The following is an 18433-nucleotide window of genomic DNA, read 5'->3' on the forward strand; positions in this document are numbered from 1 at the left end:
CCAAGAAGGGTTTTATTTTATTTTATTTTTTATTTTTATTTTATTTTCTCTTTGTTGCATTAATATCTTACCTGGGTAGTGCACAATAAATCCAAGAATTAAAACTCTTTTGTAAAACCCTTAAAACAATAAACATAGATAAAACAAGATCAGGAGAGGGAAGATGTTTACCCCAGGAGTTCACCTCTACAGGTAGTCCTTGACTTACAACAGATCAAAGTCACAACAGCACTGAAAAAAGGGACTGATGACCCCTTTTCACAGTTACGACCTTTGCAGCATCCCCATGATCGTGTGATCACTATTCAGAGGCTTGGAAACTAGTTCATATTTATGACGGTTTCCAATGTCCTGGGGGCATCGCGCAATCCCCTTTTATGACCTTGTGACAAATAAAGTCAACGGAAGCTAATTTAACAAGCGCAAATGATTCACAACAACTCTGGTGAGAAAGGTCATAAAATGGGACAAAATTCACTTAACAACTGTCTGGCTTAGCAACAAAAATGTTGATCTCAATTGCTGTAAGCCAAGGACTATCTGTTCTTCAGGTGAGACAGAGAGAATGGAATGGAATGGAATGGAATGGAATGGAATGGAATGGAATGGAATGGAATAGAATAGAATAGAATAGAATAGAATAGAATAGAATAGAATAGAATAGAATAGAATAGAATAGAATAGGAATGAATAGAATAGAATAGAATAGAGAATGAAAGAATTGAGTAGAGTAGAGTAGAGTAGAATAGAATAGAATAGAATAGAATAGAATAGAATAGAATAGAATAGAATAGGAATGAATAGAATAGAATAGAATAGAATAGAATAGAATAGAGAATGAAAGAATTGAGTAGAGTAGAGTAGAGTAGAATAGAATAGAATAGAATAGAATAGAACAGAACAGAACAGAACAGAACAGAACAGAACAGAACAGAACAGAACAGAACAGAATAGAATAGAATAGAATAGAATAGAATAGAATAGAATAGAATAGGAATGAATAGAATAGAATAGAATAGAATAGAATAGAATAGAATAGAATAGAATAGAATAGAATACTTTATTGGCCAAGTATGTTTAGATACACAAGGAATTTATTCCCGGTGCAGCAGCTCTCAGTATACATGCAAAGCAACTGAGTAATAATCACAATAATGATATCAATAAAACAAGGTAGTAGAAAAGATGAGAAGGATAATAGTAATACAGCCATACTACATGGGTAAATATACTTAGATCTAAGTCAGTGCTGTGGAGTTTAGATGTTTAGCAGAGTGATGGCACGGGGGAAAAAAACTGTCCCTGTGTTTGATTCTTTTGACATGCAACGCCCCATACAGATATCCCAAATTGAAATAGTTTATGTCCAAGATGTGAGGGGTCTGTAGATAGTTTCACAGCCCACTTCCTGGATCGTGCAGTACACAGGTCCTCAGTGGAAGGGAGGCTGGTTCAATTATTTTTCTTTCTGTAGTCCTAATTATCTGTTGAAGTCTGTTCCTCTCCTGTTCGGTTGCTGTGCCAAACCAGACAGTTATAAGAGGCGCAAAAGACAGACTCAATAAAGGAAAAGTTAAGAATCAATAATGACCATAGAATCGTAGAAGTGTCTATTCCGTCTTATCACTTCTCTTTTTATTTGCCTATTTTAAATATAAGCATCTCTTAACCCCCAAAAAACCCTCCGTCTTGATGTTGTGCCCCAGTGCAGTTTGTCAAACTGGTCACAATATCTGGCAGGGTTTAATCCATTCATCAGAATTAAAATCTTGTTCTAAGTGCACTTGCAAACTTTGCACGCCAACAAGCGTCCTGTGGCGATTGGCCCAATGATGGGAATAAGCTGACAAGAGAGCATTAAAGAAATTTTGAGCCCCTCTTTTTGTCCATAAAATGCTCCGAGGATAAAAACATTGCTTAGACTCTAACCTTGGTTTGCAAAATTCAATACAATTAGCCTCTTGAAAGCATTCCCGTTATCTTTTTATTGCGTTATTCACCTGCAGAAAGACTCTTTATTATTTAGTCCTCTCTTTAAACTTAAATGGCTAGAGAAATATGCTTTTTTAAAAAAAAGCTGCTCCATTTTCGACCGAGGTCGCATTAAGATCCATTGTTTTGTTTCTCTATCATTTTAAAACATTTTCCCAGTGTTTGCAAGACACAAAGGCTTTATTTCGTTGATTCTTTGACTGACAGCCTTTCATTAGTACGATTCAATCTTTTGCTGGGTGGTGTTACAGTTCCTTGTCTATTGGTTTCACTGGCTTTATGTTGTCCCTTCCAACTCTGTTATTCAGTTACTGTATTGTCAACTAGCCAGGAAAAAAATAGATTGGTGAGTGTATGTGTGTGTGTGTGTGTGTGTGTGTGTGATTGTCGTTACAATAGAGAAATCAGAAATCTGATCTCAACCAGTTCTGAGAATGTAAATTTGAGAAATGACTATTTCAGGTAATAGAATTGGGTCTCAGGATCTATGGAGCTCCTTGGAGCATGGATGGAGAGAATCAGAGCACTGTACCAGGGCAGGGATTTTAGCCAGAGATCTGCTGACAGAGTTGAAGGATCTGTTTGCCTCTGACAGTTGCAGTGTTGATAAATAATTTAAATTCCAGCAGTGGCCAATTATGCAAATCCCATGATCTGTTTAGGGAAGCTTAACTGGAAGAGTTTGTTGCTGTAAAGCTTCATTCTTTTTCCCCCATCAACACTTCCTCACCGCAATCAAACAGCAAACCGGAAAACAATTTGAACCCACCATCTCTTGCTGATTGGCCCAAAGTCACCCAGTCAGCTTTCACACCTAAGGCACAACTGGAATTCACTGTCTCCTGGTGATTGGCCCAAAGTCACCCAGTCAGCTTTCACACCTAAGGCACAACTGAAATTCACTGTCTCCTGGTGATTGGCCCAAAGTCACCCAGTCAGCTTTCACACCTCACAACTGGAATTCACTGTCTCCTGGTGATTGGCCCAAAGTCACCCAGTCAGCTTTCACACCTAAGGCACAACTGAAATTCACTGTCTCCTGGCGATTGGCCCAAAGTCACCCATCCAGTTTTCTTGGCTAAGGCGGGACTAGAATTCACAGTCGCCTACTTTTCAGCCTTGTGCCTTAACCGCTGGACCACACTGGCTCCCTAATCCTCTTTGACAGTGCATAGATTTCAGAGATTAAAAGGGAAGTCCCTAATAACCTTTAAACTTATATTTTTATTATTATTTTCTCTTCCCTCCTCCTTCGCCCTATTTCGGCGAGAGCACCAGCTTCCCTCGTCAATCGTCCTTCTTGCTTGCTCAAAGTTCAGCGCCTCGAATCCATTGTCCCCCATTCCCTGCCTCCTCGCCTGACAAGTATGTCAGAAAAGGTTTCCATCCATTGCCGAGGTCTGTGTAACGGGTTCATTATAGAAGTAAATGTGACAGGTGTGGAGAACAAGACAAGCACCTTTTTCCTTAAGGGCTGAACTTAGGTGACAAGAAATCAATCTTCCTCAACAGGGGAGGAACAGCCTCTCTCGGGACCAAAGTCCACCGAGAAACTTTTTTTTCCAAGAGTTTTGGCTTCAGCTCAGGCTATTTCTGCAACGTCTTCCCTCTTTCCTCCGAAAGACACAAAATACACATGTTCAGTTTCTTCCGTTCCGCATCTAGGAAGGAGAAGAGTTCACAGGCAGCCGAGCCCTTGGCTAATTTTAACTGAAGGTCGGCTGGGGTGGCTGGGATGTGGTGCAGGCATCAACTGCCTTGTGGGTGATGATGCAGCTCAGCTCAGGTGGTCCTTCCTGGGCAAGACCAGGTGGTCAAAGTCGGAGAAGCTGTGGCTGCAGACAGCTTGGCATCACCCTGGTTGTCCTAGTGATGGGTTAACTCATCCAAGCAAGGGTTTTACAATGGTAAGCCTAGATACGTCAAGTAAGTTTCCCGAAGTGCAAAGCTGACTTGGCATGGAAAAGTGAGCTTAATGATAGATAGATAGATAGATAGATAGATAGATAGATAGATAGATAGATAGATAGATAGATAGATGTAGGTAGACAGACAGGTAGATAGAATATACAATTGATAGATAAGATAGAAAGATAGCTAGTTAGATAGATAGTTGACAGACAGACAATAGATAGATGAGAGAGAGAGAGAATATACAATTGATAGACAAATGGTAAGATAGAAAGATAGCTAGTTAGATAAATAGTTGACAGATAGACAATAGATAGATGAGAGAGAGAGAGAGAATATACAATTGATAGATAAATGATAAGATAGATAGAAAGGTAGCTAGCTAGCTAGATGGTTAGACAGACAATAGATAGATGATAGACTGACAGACAGACAGACAGACGACAGACAGATAGATAGATAGATAGATGTAGGTAGATAGGTAGGTAGGTAGACAGACAGATAAATAGAATAAACAATACATAAATGATAAGATAGAAAGGTAGCTTGCGAGAGAGAGAGAGAGAGAGAGAGAGAGAGAGAGAGAGAGAGAGAGAGAGAAAGATAGGTACTATCCATGTTGATTCCAAAAGGAGGGGGCATTCAGCTGAGATGAAGAATACAATCCTGTTGTGACTTTTGCAACCCTTCACAATATATATATAGAGAGAGGGGGGGGGAAATCAGATAGACTCTCTGTGTGTCTGTGTCTGTGTGTCTGTATGTCTGTATGTATGTCCATGTGCGCACGTCTGTGATGGGCTGCAGAAATCACAACAACACTATCTTCTTCACCCCAGCTGAATTCATCCTCCTTGTGGGAACAACGTTTTGCAGCTCTTGTTTTAGCAAAGAAGAGAGGAATGTATCTGCTTTCTTGAGTTACAAACAATGGCAGCCCTTGCCGGATTGGGGCAGAGAGAGCTCGGACCAGTTAGAGCCGCACTTAACTAGGGGGGGAATAAAAGAAAAAAGAAAGAAAACAAGAGCAGCAAGCAGGCTGTAATGTCTCCCTGGAGAATTGTGTCAGAGAATGCATAAGTAGCCATCAGTAGCAAAATACCATCCAGAAATGTAACTCAGCGGGGAATGCCACATTTCAGTAATGTCATTGCAAGATGCTGGCTTGCTCTCCAATTGTTTGCCTCTAAAATTGAGGCATTATATTGGGCCTAAGGAGCATCATAAAAACAATAAAAGTCGTCCTGACATTTTCTTCCTTTCCGTTTGCTGTCTCAGCTCTCCCAGCCTTGACCTTCCGCACTCTGCAGTTGCTCCGTCTTGGAAAAGTGAGGAGGGTTCAGGGAAGAGAGGGAGAGAGGGAGAGGGAGAGGGAGAGAGGAAAAGGGAGAGAGAGGGAGAGAGAGGGGGAGAGAGGGAGAGAGGGAAAGGGAGAGAGAGGGAGAGAGGGAAAGGGAGAGACAGAGAAAGGGAGAGAGGGAGAGGGAGAGAGGGAGAGAGGGAGAGGAAGACAGAGGGAGAGAGGGAAAGGGAGAGAGGGAGAGAGAGCCAAAGTTGGAGGGCCCTGGGAAAAGTTATAGAGCCCTATCAAAAGCCACAAAACTTTAGAAACTCCAGGTCATCTGTCAAGCATCTCAGTCCGGTTTTGGAAATTGTCTCCAGGAGAAATTGAGTCATGGGTCTTGCCCTTTTAAACCCAGGAAGGATCTTCTCTGATGTTAGACATAGAAGACCATACATTCTTGACCTTGCTGAGCTTGAAGGTCTTTCTAGAGACTCTCAACATCTTTTTTGTGATAAGCTGACCAAAACTGGCTGCCGTATTCTGGGGGGGGGGGAGGAGTGTCTTCAAACTACTGAAGAGAGGATTATGCAGTCCAACAGAGGACCTTCACACACTTTTTGTTCTCCGCATCCCTAAATAAATGCAACAAGGTCACGCTTCACTGTCAAAATGCATCTGACCCTATTTCTCCAAATAAATGTTGAAAGCAAATTCTTTCCTTCAACTGAGCTGGATGAAAGGAGCTTTAGATAGCAAGTTTTTGCCTTGTAAATGTATTTCAAGTTCCCTCTCTCTGTCTCTCTCTCTCTCTGTCTGTCTGTCTCTCTCTCTCTGTGTCTCTCTCTCTGTGTCTCTCTCTGTCTCTCTTTCTCTCTATCTCTCTTTCTCTCTGTGTCTCTCTCTCTCTATCTATCTCTCTGTCTCTCTCTGTCTCTCTCTCTGTGTCTGTCTGTCTCTCTGTCTCTCTCTGTCTGTCTCTCTCTCTCTTTCTCTCTCTCTCTTTCTCCCTGTCTCTCTCTCTCTCTCTCTCTCTCTCTTTCTTTCTTTCTTTCTTTCTTTCTTTCTTTCTTTCTTTCTTTCTTTCTTTCTTTCTTTCTTTGTCTCTTCCCAAAATATAAATACACTTCCCCCTGGCTGTGATGCCTATATGCAGAAATAAAAAATGGGTCTGGGCTAACTGAAAGGATTGTAAGGACAAATTGGGGAGACACACTTAAAGGCAACCGAATAATTTTTTTTCCTGGCTTTTTCTTGCTTGCTTGCTTGTTTCTTGTTTCTTTTTCCTCTTCCCCAGTTTGGAAAATATTTATGTACTTTGCCTGAGAGATGGAGATAAATATGTCGAGGTTTCATGATTAAGGAAACACTTGCAAGCTCATGGAACTTGGGCACGTAATACAAAATTCATGAGCTGCTGGCTGCTGGCTGCATTAAACCACTTAGCGTGGGTCACTCGAACCAAGCATTGTTTGCATTCTAACCAGAAGACTGTCAAAGCTGGATGTCCATGTAGACCCCCACACACACACACACACCCTTTAAAATGGTCTTCAGGCATTGTTTTCCTCTTCTGGTTCTTCAGTTTCCAGCGGGAGGCCTTAACCACTACACCAAACTGTCTCTCCTTTTGCCTATACCTCTTATGGAGACCCCTACAGGAAGAATAATGTTATAGAACATTCCGCGTTGATTCAAATGCCCCAGTTAATCTTGGACACGCGTATTCAACTAATGAGGTCTGAGAATAGATGCCCTAAAAAGTGGAGAAGTTAGGACATTATGCTTTAGATTATTAGGGAGATTGTCAGTCATCCAGGTCATGGCTATCCCAAAGATGCTTTTTCACAAGTCAACTGGATTTCCCCCCCCCCCCCTTGGAAGACGTTCTCCCTTCTCAGCCAAGAAGCTTCTTCAGCTCTGACTGGATGGTGGGGAAGGGAAGGATTTATATTACCAACAGACACAGGGCAGAAAACATCCTGCAGAAAGCACAACGCCACAACGCAGCCCTTTCAGCAGCTCCGCAGAAAAACCTCCAAGTGGCCTCAACGACTCTCTAAAAGAATGCAAATGACCAACTGTCTGCAAGGAGTATAAATCCTTCCGTTTCTCCACCATCCAGTCAGAGCTGAAGAAGCTTCTTGGAGGAGAAGTGAAACATCTTCAAAGGAAAACAAGAAAGTCCAGTTGCCTTTTGAAAAAGTACCTTTGGGCTTTGGGTTATTATTCCTAACCCTTGAAAAAAAATCTTTTTTTTTCAATCTGGGAAAGGGACCGCCACAATAAGGCTCCATCATCTGTCTGAAGGCCCCCATTATTCAACCTGATCCATGGATACTGCCAGAAAAAGTGTATAAAATAAATCAACTCCGCTATTGCAAGGATTTTTCCTTCCTTTCAAATTGCTTTCCTGTGACATCCCTGTTCTCTGTGAATTTTCTCTCTCTCTCTCTCTCTTTCTTTCTTTCTTTCTTTCTTTCTTTCTTTCTTTCTTTTGAATGAGACTCCCCACCTCCTGTTTTCCATTGTATTCAGATATTGTAAAGAATTTATCTTCAAGATTAAGAGTTGGACGGAGGACTAAATTTTACAGCCGGTGGGTCTGGAATAAATTGAAGTCTGGAATGAGGTTACAACACAGGCTGCTTTGGCGAAGGATGGACGGCCCTCGCCGCTATCAAAGTGGATTGGACATTTGTTTGAATACATTGTTTATATTTGTTATCATTTTCCCTGGGAAAACTAATTAAGGGACTAATTGATTGTTTTGTTGTGCTCCTAATTAACTCCATATGGTGCACATCTCCACAGAGATATTGCAAGAGTTATTAGAAGTTGGGTGATAGTTTCAGGAACAAGACTTGGAAACTAATTGTCTTTAAGATAGGCAGGAAGAAGAATTTTAGCAATTTAAGAATAGCAGAATAACAGAGTTGGAAGGGACCTTGGAGGTCATCTAGTCCAACCCCTTGCTCAGGCAGGAAACCCTATACCATTTCAGACAAATGGCTGTCCAGTCTCTTCTTAAAAACTTCCAGTATTGGAGCATTCACTTCTTCTGGAGGCAGGTTGTTCCACTGGCTAATTGTTCTAACTGTCAGGAAATTTCTCTTCAGTTCTAGGTTGCTTCTCTCCTTGATCAGTTTCCATCCATTGCTTCTTGTCCTGCCTTCAAGCGCTTTGGAGAACAACTTGACTCCCTCTTCTTTGGGGCAGCCCCTGAGATACTGGAACCCTGCTATCATGTCCCCCCTGGTCCTTCTCTTCATTTTGTTCTTTTCAAGTCTTTTGAAAGATTTGAAGTCTTTGCCAAAACTAGAAGAAGTAATATGGACCATTGTCATCAGGTAGGAATGCCTCTCCTTGGACTTGAAGAGTGTTGTCTATTTGTACATGTGTTTACCTCAAGGGGTGTGTTTATATGTGTGTTTGTACAAAAAAATGTCCAGATCCCTAGAAAGAGTGCAGAGAAGAGCAACAAAGATGATCAAGAGTTTGGAGGCTTATTCCCTTAAATTCTCTCTCTCTCTCTTTCTCTCTCTCTTTCTCTCTCTTTTTCCCTCTCTCTCTCTCTCTCTCTCTCTTTCTCCTTCTTCCTACATATTCTGCCTAAGGAAACGGTGAGCTTGAAAATATCTTTCTCTTTCTCTCTCTCTTTCTTTCTTTCTCTCTCTCTCCATTACTGTCTCTCTCTTTCTCTCTCTCTCTTTTCTCTTTGTCTCTCTCTCTTTTTCTTTCTCATTCTCTTTCTCTCTCTCTCTTTCTCCCTCTCCCTACACCTTCTGCCTAAGGAAATGGTGAGCTTGAAAATCTCTCTCTCTCTTTTTCTCTCTCTAATCCACGTCAAAAGATTGCTGTGAGGCCAAACTGTACATCGCAATATAAACTAGGATGGAGGGAAAATATGTTCTATGTACCGTTGTGAATTACTGACTGGCTGATGCGTGCTCACAGCCCCAGTTTTGAGAATGAGGCCACGTTGCACACACACTATCCATCAATGCCCTATTTTACATTAACTATTTTAGATATAGTCCGTTCTCTTGGCTTCCGCTCACCCACGCTTTGTTTTCTTCATTTAGATGATGGATTGAATTCAACCGTGATATTGTCTGGAATCAAAAGGACCACGAATGAACACAGGGACATACGCAATTCATGAGCATCTCCCTTTTCAACAAGTCGGTAAGCCATCCGTGTTGTTTAACCTATATACCAGCTCTTGTCCTTGAGAACAATTTGGGATAAATTATAAGCCACAGAAAAACCATTTTAGGGGCTCATTAGCCCAGAGGAAGAAATGATGATAAATGTTTAAGAAAAGTAGTCTTTATCAAATAGAACTTCTCTGGCAGAAAGATTCTAGGAAGGTCTGTTGGCCCAACTGGAGTTAAAATTCTCTTTGACTCCACATGGAAAGGAAGAACTTTTAGCACTCATCCTGATCACTTCCCAAGCATAAGTGGTGACAAAGAGCGCACTTTTGCTACCATCCCAAACAGAGAAACAAATACACACAAAATGTTAAGTGAGAGGATCTGAAATGCTGCTTTACCACCTGCAAGGAATGGATGGATAAATATAGAGTAGGTTTACTGGACAGGGAAGACACCCACTCTAGGGGGGAAAAAAAACAGTCCTTATTTCTGTGTGATGTCTATCCTCATCTCAAACACGGACTTAGCAATTGGGGTTTTTGTTGTTGTTGTTGTTGTGTTGCCGAAGCCCATGTTGGCTTTCCTGTGCTTTAGGGGGGGAAAAAAGGCCTGAGACATTTTCCCAAAAAATATCATACAAATAAACCGAAAAATAAGTCAATAAACCGGCAGCATATTTATCAAAGCTAAAAGAAGGAGGATAATAAAGGGAGACCCCAACAGTGTGTCAGGATCCCAGCCACTCCAAACAATTTGCGCAAGAATAATTAAAAGCTCGTTAGACTACAAAATTGTTGAATGCCTGAACTTAACCTACAACTAGTCTATGGGGTTGGTTGGTTGGCTGTACTGGGATAAGTTGATTTTTCTTTGCTTTTATTCCCTCGCTGTATGCGGTTCCATTTTTCTACTAAAGGCTGTTCCATCCGACATATTTAACCAGGTTGGGTAGAGATGTAGCTGTTGCATTCCCATAGAAGAGTAAACTTGGTTAATATTGGCTCTGGTGGGTTTTGATGATTTAGTGGGAGAGTCTGGTTATTTTTCCTAGGTTCAGATATATTATAGTAATTGGGTTAAATGTGTCCACCCAGGCTATCAGTAAATTAACATTCGGAGGGTTTATAATGTCATGTCTCATCAGGAAGGAAGGAAGGGAGGGAGGGAGGAAGAGAAGGAAGGAAGGAAGGAAGGAAGGAAGGAAGGAAGGAAGGAAGGAAGGAAGGAAGGAGAAACAGCAAGAGAAAAAGGAAGGAAGGAAATGAAAGAGAAAGGAAGGAAGGAAGGAAAGAAGGAAGGAAGGAAGGAAGGAAGGAAGGAAGGAAGGAAGGAAGGAAGGAAGGAAGGAAGGGAAGAAAAGAGAAACAGCAAGAGAAAAAGGAAGGAAATGAAAGAGGAAGGAGGGAGGGAGGGAAGGAAGGAAGGAGGGAAGGAAGGAAGGAAGGAAGGAAGGAAGGAAGGAAGAAAAGAGAAACAGCAAGAGAAAAAGGAAGGAAATGAAAGAGGAAGGAGGGAGGGAGGGAAGGAAGGAAGGAAGGAAGGAAAGAAGGGGGGAGGAGAAGGAAAGGAAAGGAAAGGGGATGGGGAAAGAAAAAGGGAAGGGGAAAGGAAAAAAGAAGGAGATACTTTTTGAAATATTTTAATCCAGGACTTTTTCAGCAAGCCAGTCGGTGTTTTTCCGATGACCAGTTAGGATGGACGTCAGTTTCTTTCCCTTTTTGTACTGTTTTGAATTTCCTTGTGTTTTCCCGGTGGGTGCTTTACCCGGCGGCCACACATGATGGTACGTTGGAGGTCAGATTCCTATGTGCCCCTCCCCACAAATAATATCCAGCCAGCCTTTAATCTCAGGGGGTGCCAGTTATCTGGAGAACACGGAAACAAAACAAAACATAAAAACGCCAGTGTTGCAAGACCTTCCTCAACTAATAATTACTCTGCAGCAAGGCTGTGAAATCTGCTATTAACCTGGGGGCAAAGTGCATTTTGTTAATCAGCCGGAGTTTGTATTCTATATTTTTCATACATGCACATCCACTGCATAGAAGAGAGGGCTGACTTAATCACCGGGGGGGGGGGGTGATGGGTCCGTGCCAAATCGGGCAGCGGCACCAATGAGGAAGTATTAGTACCACTTTATAAAGCCTTAGTAAGGCCACACCTGGAATACTGCATCCAGTTCTGGTCACCACATTACAAAAAAGATGCTGAGACTTGGGAAAAAAAAGTGCAGAGAAGAGCAACTAAGATGATCAAAGGCCTGGAGACTAAAACATACAAAGAACGGCTGCAAGATTTGGGAATGGCCAGTCTAGAGAAAAGAAGGACCTGAGGTGACATGATAGCAATAGTTCAGTATTCCAGAAAGCAGACATTTTCAGAAAGCAGGAGAAAAAAACAATGGATGGAAACTAATCAAGGAAAGAAACCACCTGGCATGAAGGAGAAACTTAACAGTGAGGACAATCAAACCAGTGGAACAACTTGCCACCAGAAGTTGGGGGCGCTTCATCGCTGGAGGTGAGACTGGAGAGCCATTTGTCTGAAATGGTATTAGGTCTCCTGCATGAGCAGGGGGTTGGACTAGAAGACCTCCAGGATCCCTCCCAGCTCTATTCTGATTAATGTCAAGACCCATTGCAAGAGTTGAAAAGATAAAGATTTTTTCCCTGTCCAGTTGTGTCTGACTCTAGGGTGCAATGCAGATCTCCTTTCCAGCATGGTCCAAAGGCAATTTCTGCGGCCACGTGGCCAGCATGTCTATATGCCAAAGGCACACGGAACGCTCTTACCATCCCACCAAAGTGGTACCTATTTATCTACTCACATGCTTTAGAACAGCTAAGTTGGCTGCAGCTGAGGTAAAGCATGGGAGATTTTAGACCGGGGTCTTCAAACTTGGCCCTTTGATGACTGGTGGACTTCAATGCCCAGAATTCCTCAGCCAGCCAACATTTTGTTTGATAGATTTAAGACCGGGGTCTTCAAACTTGGCCCTTTGATGACTGGTGGACTTCAACTCCCAGAATTCCTCAGCCAGCCTCCATTTTGTTTGATAGATTTAAGACCGGGGTCTTCAAACTTGGCCCTTTGATGACTGGTGGACTTCAATGCCCAGAATTCCTCAGCCAGCGTGCCTGGCTGAGGAATTCTGGGAGTTGAAGTCCACCAGTCATCAACGGGCCAAGTTTGAAGACCCCTGCTCTATATCAACATTGCGGGGACTGAGTTTTCCAGGGCAGTTTGATCTGATTTATTGCAGATCAAACCGTGAAGAGCTGGTCAAAGGGATCCCTCTTCTCTCCATCGGATTCTAGGCACAGGCAATACTGTCCGTCGATCTTTCCAAAGTGGGTCAGGATGGGCGCCCGGAGAAATATAGATCAGTTGAGGAGGCTCGGTGCCACTTTTCTATCCCATCTGAATATTTCAGCAGAAAATGTGGCAAATCTCACCCAGGGACACATTGGAGAGCAGCCTGCGGCTTCCTTTCTCGCTCTCCCTCTATTGAAATTCCTTCCCTCTCTTCTCATCCTTGGTTGGCATGGCTTGATTATTGAGTTCCGCATTCATCCATCTCTGAAAAGATTAAATTGTCTCCTGGAAAAGGCTACCGTGTCCCAGGAGAGACGCAATCCCGTTTTTGCACATTTTCCCCTCTCCCTGCCGCCCCTCCCTGCGACATGTTGAGCAGAACCATTTTCAGGTATGCAGTTTACAAAACTTGGAAATGATAGGAAGTAGATCCTGTAGAACTTCTCCTTCTGGATATTGCGATAGGCGGAAGGAGCATCCGGAGGATTGTAGAAGTGACCACGTGAAACTTCACAAACGCCTCAATTTTTAACCCAATTCTGCTGTACAGAGCATAGGTTTGGGTCTAAATGACAAATGAATGCCCTACATCTTCACAAATCAAAGCTTTCTCCTTCTTTCTTTCTTTCTTTCTTTCTTCCTTCCTTCCTTCCTTCCTTCCTTTTTTCCTTTCCTTTCCCTTCCTTTCCTTCCTTCCTCTCTCCCTCCTTTCTTTCTTTCTTGCCTTCCCTCCTTTTTTCTTTCCTTTCTCTTCCTTTTCCTTTCCTTCCTTCCTCTCTCCGTCCCTCCCTCCATTCCTTCCTTCCTTCCCTTTCACTTCCTTTGCCTTCCTTCCTCTCTCCCTCACTCCTTTCATTTTTTCTTTCTTTCTTTCTTTCTTTCACTTCCTTTCCTTTCTCTTCATTTTCCTTCCTTCCTCCTCCCCTTCTCTCTCTCTCTCTCTCTCTCTCTCTCTCTCTTTCACCTCTTTTCCTCCTAACCATGTCCAGGTTGAAGGCTGGTAACAGTAGGCTGTCTCATGACTCATTACAATGTCATCACAATAAATATCATAGCAATATGGCTTTTCAGTAGCCAAACACCAAGGTAATAACAACGCCAACGAAAAATTTTGTGTTCTGACAATCATAGAAAAAAATTGGGGAGTGGGCAGAGGAGGCCTCCTGGAGGCCTTTTTGCATTATTTGGTCTGGACTCCCCACCAGGCATGATATTATAATAAAAGAGAGGGAGAGATGAACTCATAATAAATAATAAGGATAATGAAATGACATCCCTTATTTTCTACCTCTTTGCAAACTGTTTGAGAATGGCTTGCTTCGGTCTCACGCTGTTTTGGAGAAGGGAATGTTGCTTGCTGCAAATTACTTTGGCATGCAATGTAGGTCACCTGAAGCCAAAGAGAGAAAGCTGGTTGATGTACAGAATACGCACTCTGCAAAAAAATAGACGAAGGGATATATATATATACTTCCCTACAGATTTTAAGTCATCCAAACTGCCAATTGACCTAGTTCTTCCTACAGGGCCTGCAGTCCCTGGTACATCTACTGGAAGAGACACACTTGAGACTTTTCAAATGTCATGGATGCTCAGGCGAAATGCCCGCTTGGAGGTACAGAATGTAAGAGGGAAGACCGAGAGGGAATGAGAAAGTAAGTCATGTGAAAGAGAGATGCAATAAGAGCTATGATGCTCGTTCCCTTCCTTCAGGATGGAGATGTTGATGGAGACGGAACCATGATGGGAGATGAACTCCTACAGGTTGCAATGGGGATGCTGGTGGAGAGTGAACCAAGATGGGAGATGAACTCCTATAGGTTGCAATGGGGATGCTGGTGGAGAGCAAACCAGGATGGGAGATGAACTCCTACAGGTTGCAATGGGGATGCTGGTGAACAAACCAGGATGAGAGATGAACTCCTACAGGTTGCAATGGAAATGTTGGTGGAGAACAAACCAGGATGGGAGATGAACTCCTTCAGATTGCAATGAGGATGTTGGTGGAGAGCAAATCAGGATAGAAGATGAACTTCTGATTGATTGATTGATTGATTGATTGATTGATTGAGAAAAAAACAGCCCTAGAGACTTTAATCAGTGAAAGACAGATACTTGGGAAGGGTGGGGGCTGAAAAACTGTAATGGGGAGGGTGCGAGTTAAAACCAGATGTAGGGAAATGGGAAAATAATAAGCAGAATCTTTTTTATTATTTTAAAGGCTGCGTCTGTTTTTTTTTTTTTACAAGGAGACGTCCCCCACCACTAAATGTGGATTCTGTTTAAGATAAACTATCCCTGGCGTTTGGGAAACAGAAAATATTAATGAAATGGCATGAAGGCAGACACAGGAGGCCCCCTGGGGAATAGTAATGAGAAGGCACTCTCAGCTAGAAGAGGCCAAATTACCGGATAAATTGTACCCTCCTCCAATTTATTTATAACTCAGATTTCCCCCCCCCCTCCGTCCCCAGTCAGGGTGTTGTTCAATTTTGACAGGTCTTATGAGGCTTCGGCCAAATTCTGACCTTTCCTGTTTTCTTCATTCCCCCCCCCCTTCCTCTGCTTTGAATGGTCACAAGCTCTAGCTATTTAGTTTTACGTTTCTTTGAATTCATTGGGTTTCCGTTTCCTGCGCCTGCACGATTTTTTTCCCTGTTTTAATATCAAGGCAGGATTCAAATCTGATCAAAGCAAATGCATAGAATCCTCTCTTTTTGTGGATCGATCACTTCATCCTTTTTTTTTTTTTTTTATGGGGCAGGCTTTTTTAAAAAAGCCAAAACTGAAAAAGAGTATCTTACGACTGAACGGCGGTAAGATTTTTCATGCTAATGACCGTTGCAGCATCCCCAGGGTCACATGATCAAAATTCGGTTGCCAGTCTCCCAGGGTCACGTGATCCCCTTTTGCGACCTTTGGACAAGCAAAGTCTTAATGATGGTCTTATGAACTGCAGTAATTCCCTTAACCAAGGTCGTAAAATGGGGCAAAACCCATTGAACAACTGTCCGGCTTAATGCTTGAAATGTTGGGCTAAGTCAAGTCCTGTGACTTGGCTCCTAGATAAGTGATCATATTATCCAACACTGATGACCAACACCCAAGAATTAACTCAATCTTCACAGGTATAATATATAGGTGGTACCAACAGTTGCAACTGTGAGAGGGATCTCGGAGTCCTAGTGGACAATCCCTTAAATAGGAGCCAGCCGTGTGATGCAGCTGCCGAAAAAGCCAACACAGTGCTAGGCTGCATTAACAGAGGGATAGAATCAAGATCACGTTAATACCATTTTACAATGCCTTGGTAAGGCCACACTTGGAATACTGCATCCAGTTTTGGTCACCACGATGTAAAAAAGATGTTGAGACTCTAGAAAGAGTACAGAGAAGAGCAACAAAGATGATTAGGGGACTGGAGGCTAAAACATATAAGGAACGCGTGCAGGAATTGGGACTGTCTAGTTTAATGAAGAGAAGGACGAGAGGGGACAGGATAGCAAGGTTCCAAAATCTCAGGGGTTGCCCCAAAGAAGAGGGAGTCAAGCTATTCTCCAAAGCACCTGAGGGCAGGACAAGAAGCAACGATGGAAGCTAATCAAGGAGAGAGGCAATCTAGACAGATAGAACAATTAACCAGTGGAACAACCTGCCTCCAGAAGCGGTGAATGCTCCAACACTGGAAGTTTTTAAGAAGAGACTGGACAGCCATTTGTCTGAAATGGTATAGGGTTTTCTGCCTGAGCAGGGGGTTGGACTAGATGACCTGCAAGGTCCCTTCCAACTTTATTATTATAAATTATAAATTAAATTTGCACGAAACAGAAGAAGATGGTCCTCCTCTTGGTCCACTGTGATAGTGGGAGCAAGCTAGATGATCTTCTACAGTTCCCTCCTGCAATTCCTGGGACAGGAAATGATTGGTACCTTTCTATCAGGGGAACCGAGCCAAGACTTGTTCACAGCTGTTAAGAAAATGAATACAAACAGCAATAAAATCGGCAATTTAAAGTGAAGGGCAGGCTTGACATTTATCAATCCAGAAAGCTGAATGAACACTCCAAACAATTACATTAATCAGAGACCTCTACATCTGTTTTTCTACCTGCCATAACAGGGGAACTGCCAGGCGTGATTCAGAATTATGTTCAGCAACCAGCTCACTATTCCCCCTCCTCTCATTTTGGTGATGTAACCTGTGAGTACATCAAAACAAATTGTTGGTTGCGGTGAAAGGAGGAGGAGGAGGAGGAGGAGGAGGAGGAGGAGGAGGAGGAGGAGGAGGAGGAGGAGAAGATGGAGGTGGAGAAGGAGAGGGTAAAGAAGGAGAAGGAGAAAGAAAAGGAGAAGGTGGAGATGAACATGGAGAAGGAGAAGATGGAGATGAAGATAGACATGAAGGTGGAGAAGGACAAGGTGGAGAAGGAGAAGGAGAAAGAAAATGAGAAGGAGGAGAAGGAGGAAAAGGAGGAGGTGGAGATGAAGGTGCAGAAGGACAAGGTGAAGAAGGAGATGGACAAGATGGAAATGAAGGTGGAGAAGGACAAGGTGGAGAAGGAGATGGAGGGGAAAGGAAGGAACAGAGTCCTTTCAGCAGTTCAAAGTAGGTTCCCCACCCATTTGCACCTTTCAGGTGACCTTGAGAGCACAGATAAACCTTCAAGTGGCCTCAACGACTCTCAGAAAGAGTACCAACAACCAGATGACTGCAAGGAATATAAATTCTTCCCTACCCCACCACAGTCAGAACCAAAGAAGCGAAACGTCTTCAAGGAAAAACAAAGAAAGTCCAGTTGCCTCTCAAAAAAAGCACCTTTGGGACAATTTCTTACCCATTTGTCTGCTTTCCTCTTTCTGCATCTTCTCCTCTCTTCTCCCAGCAGAAGACCTTCAAGAAATTGGGGGAAAGTTCTCCTCCAAGCTCCGAGAGTCGGCTTAATTTCAAATCCAGGGACCTGATTTCAGAATCAATGAAGGCTTGGACAAAATGAAAGCTGGCGTTTTCTTCAAGCCGTATACATTGCCCCTCCGACTCAGAAGAGTTGCTATTAATTCATACAAGGAACCGAACACTACTTTAGTCTTTTAAAGAATTACAGACCAAAAGCTTAATTTAACCATCCAGCTCTTGCAATTGCCTCTGTGGGGGATTGTGTGTTTGTTTGTTTGTTGCAAACTGAATTCTGCAGAGCAATTTTCAGCTTGTTACCCTCTGGGCCCAACGCAACCATGTCTTGTAAAAGAAGAAATTGATCCTGTTTACATTGGACGATTTTTTTTTCCCCTCTTCTTTTGGAAAACATTGGTTAAGCTGTAATGGAGCCATCCATGCTGCAAAAGACACAGATACAAATACATTCACTTGTCCTGGAGAGATGCCTTCATGTTTAACAAGACAAGAATTAGAGACCAAAATAAAAATAAAAATAAATCACATGCATCTATAGGGAAGGAAATTTGAAAACTCCCATTTCTAATTCCAATATTTATTACTACGTATTACTATTACCCTTTTCTACTACCTTCTCTTATTCGTATCATTGTTATGATTATTATTATTCTGTTGTTTTGCATGTGCACTGAGAGCTTCTGAACCGGAGACAAATTCCTTGTGGGTCTAATCATACTTGGCCAAATAAAGCTATTCTGTTCTGCAAGATCGAATTCTATTCTATTCTATTCTATTCTATTCTATTCTATTCTATTCTATTCTATTCTATTCTATTCCATTCTCTATTCTATTCTATTCCATTCCATTCTATTCCATTCC

Source organism: Crotalus tigris, unplaced genomic scaffold (genome assembly GCF_016545835.1).
Source record: "Crotalus tigris isolate CLP2741 ecotype Arizona unplaced genomic scaffold, ASM1654583v1 scf7180000024151.2778019, whole genome shotgun sequence".
NCBI classification, from domain to species: domain Eukaryota; kingdom Metazoa; phylum Chordata; class Lepidosauria; order Squamata; family Viperidae; genus Crotalus; species Crotalus tigris.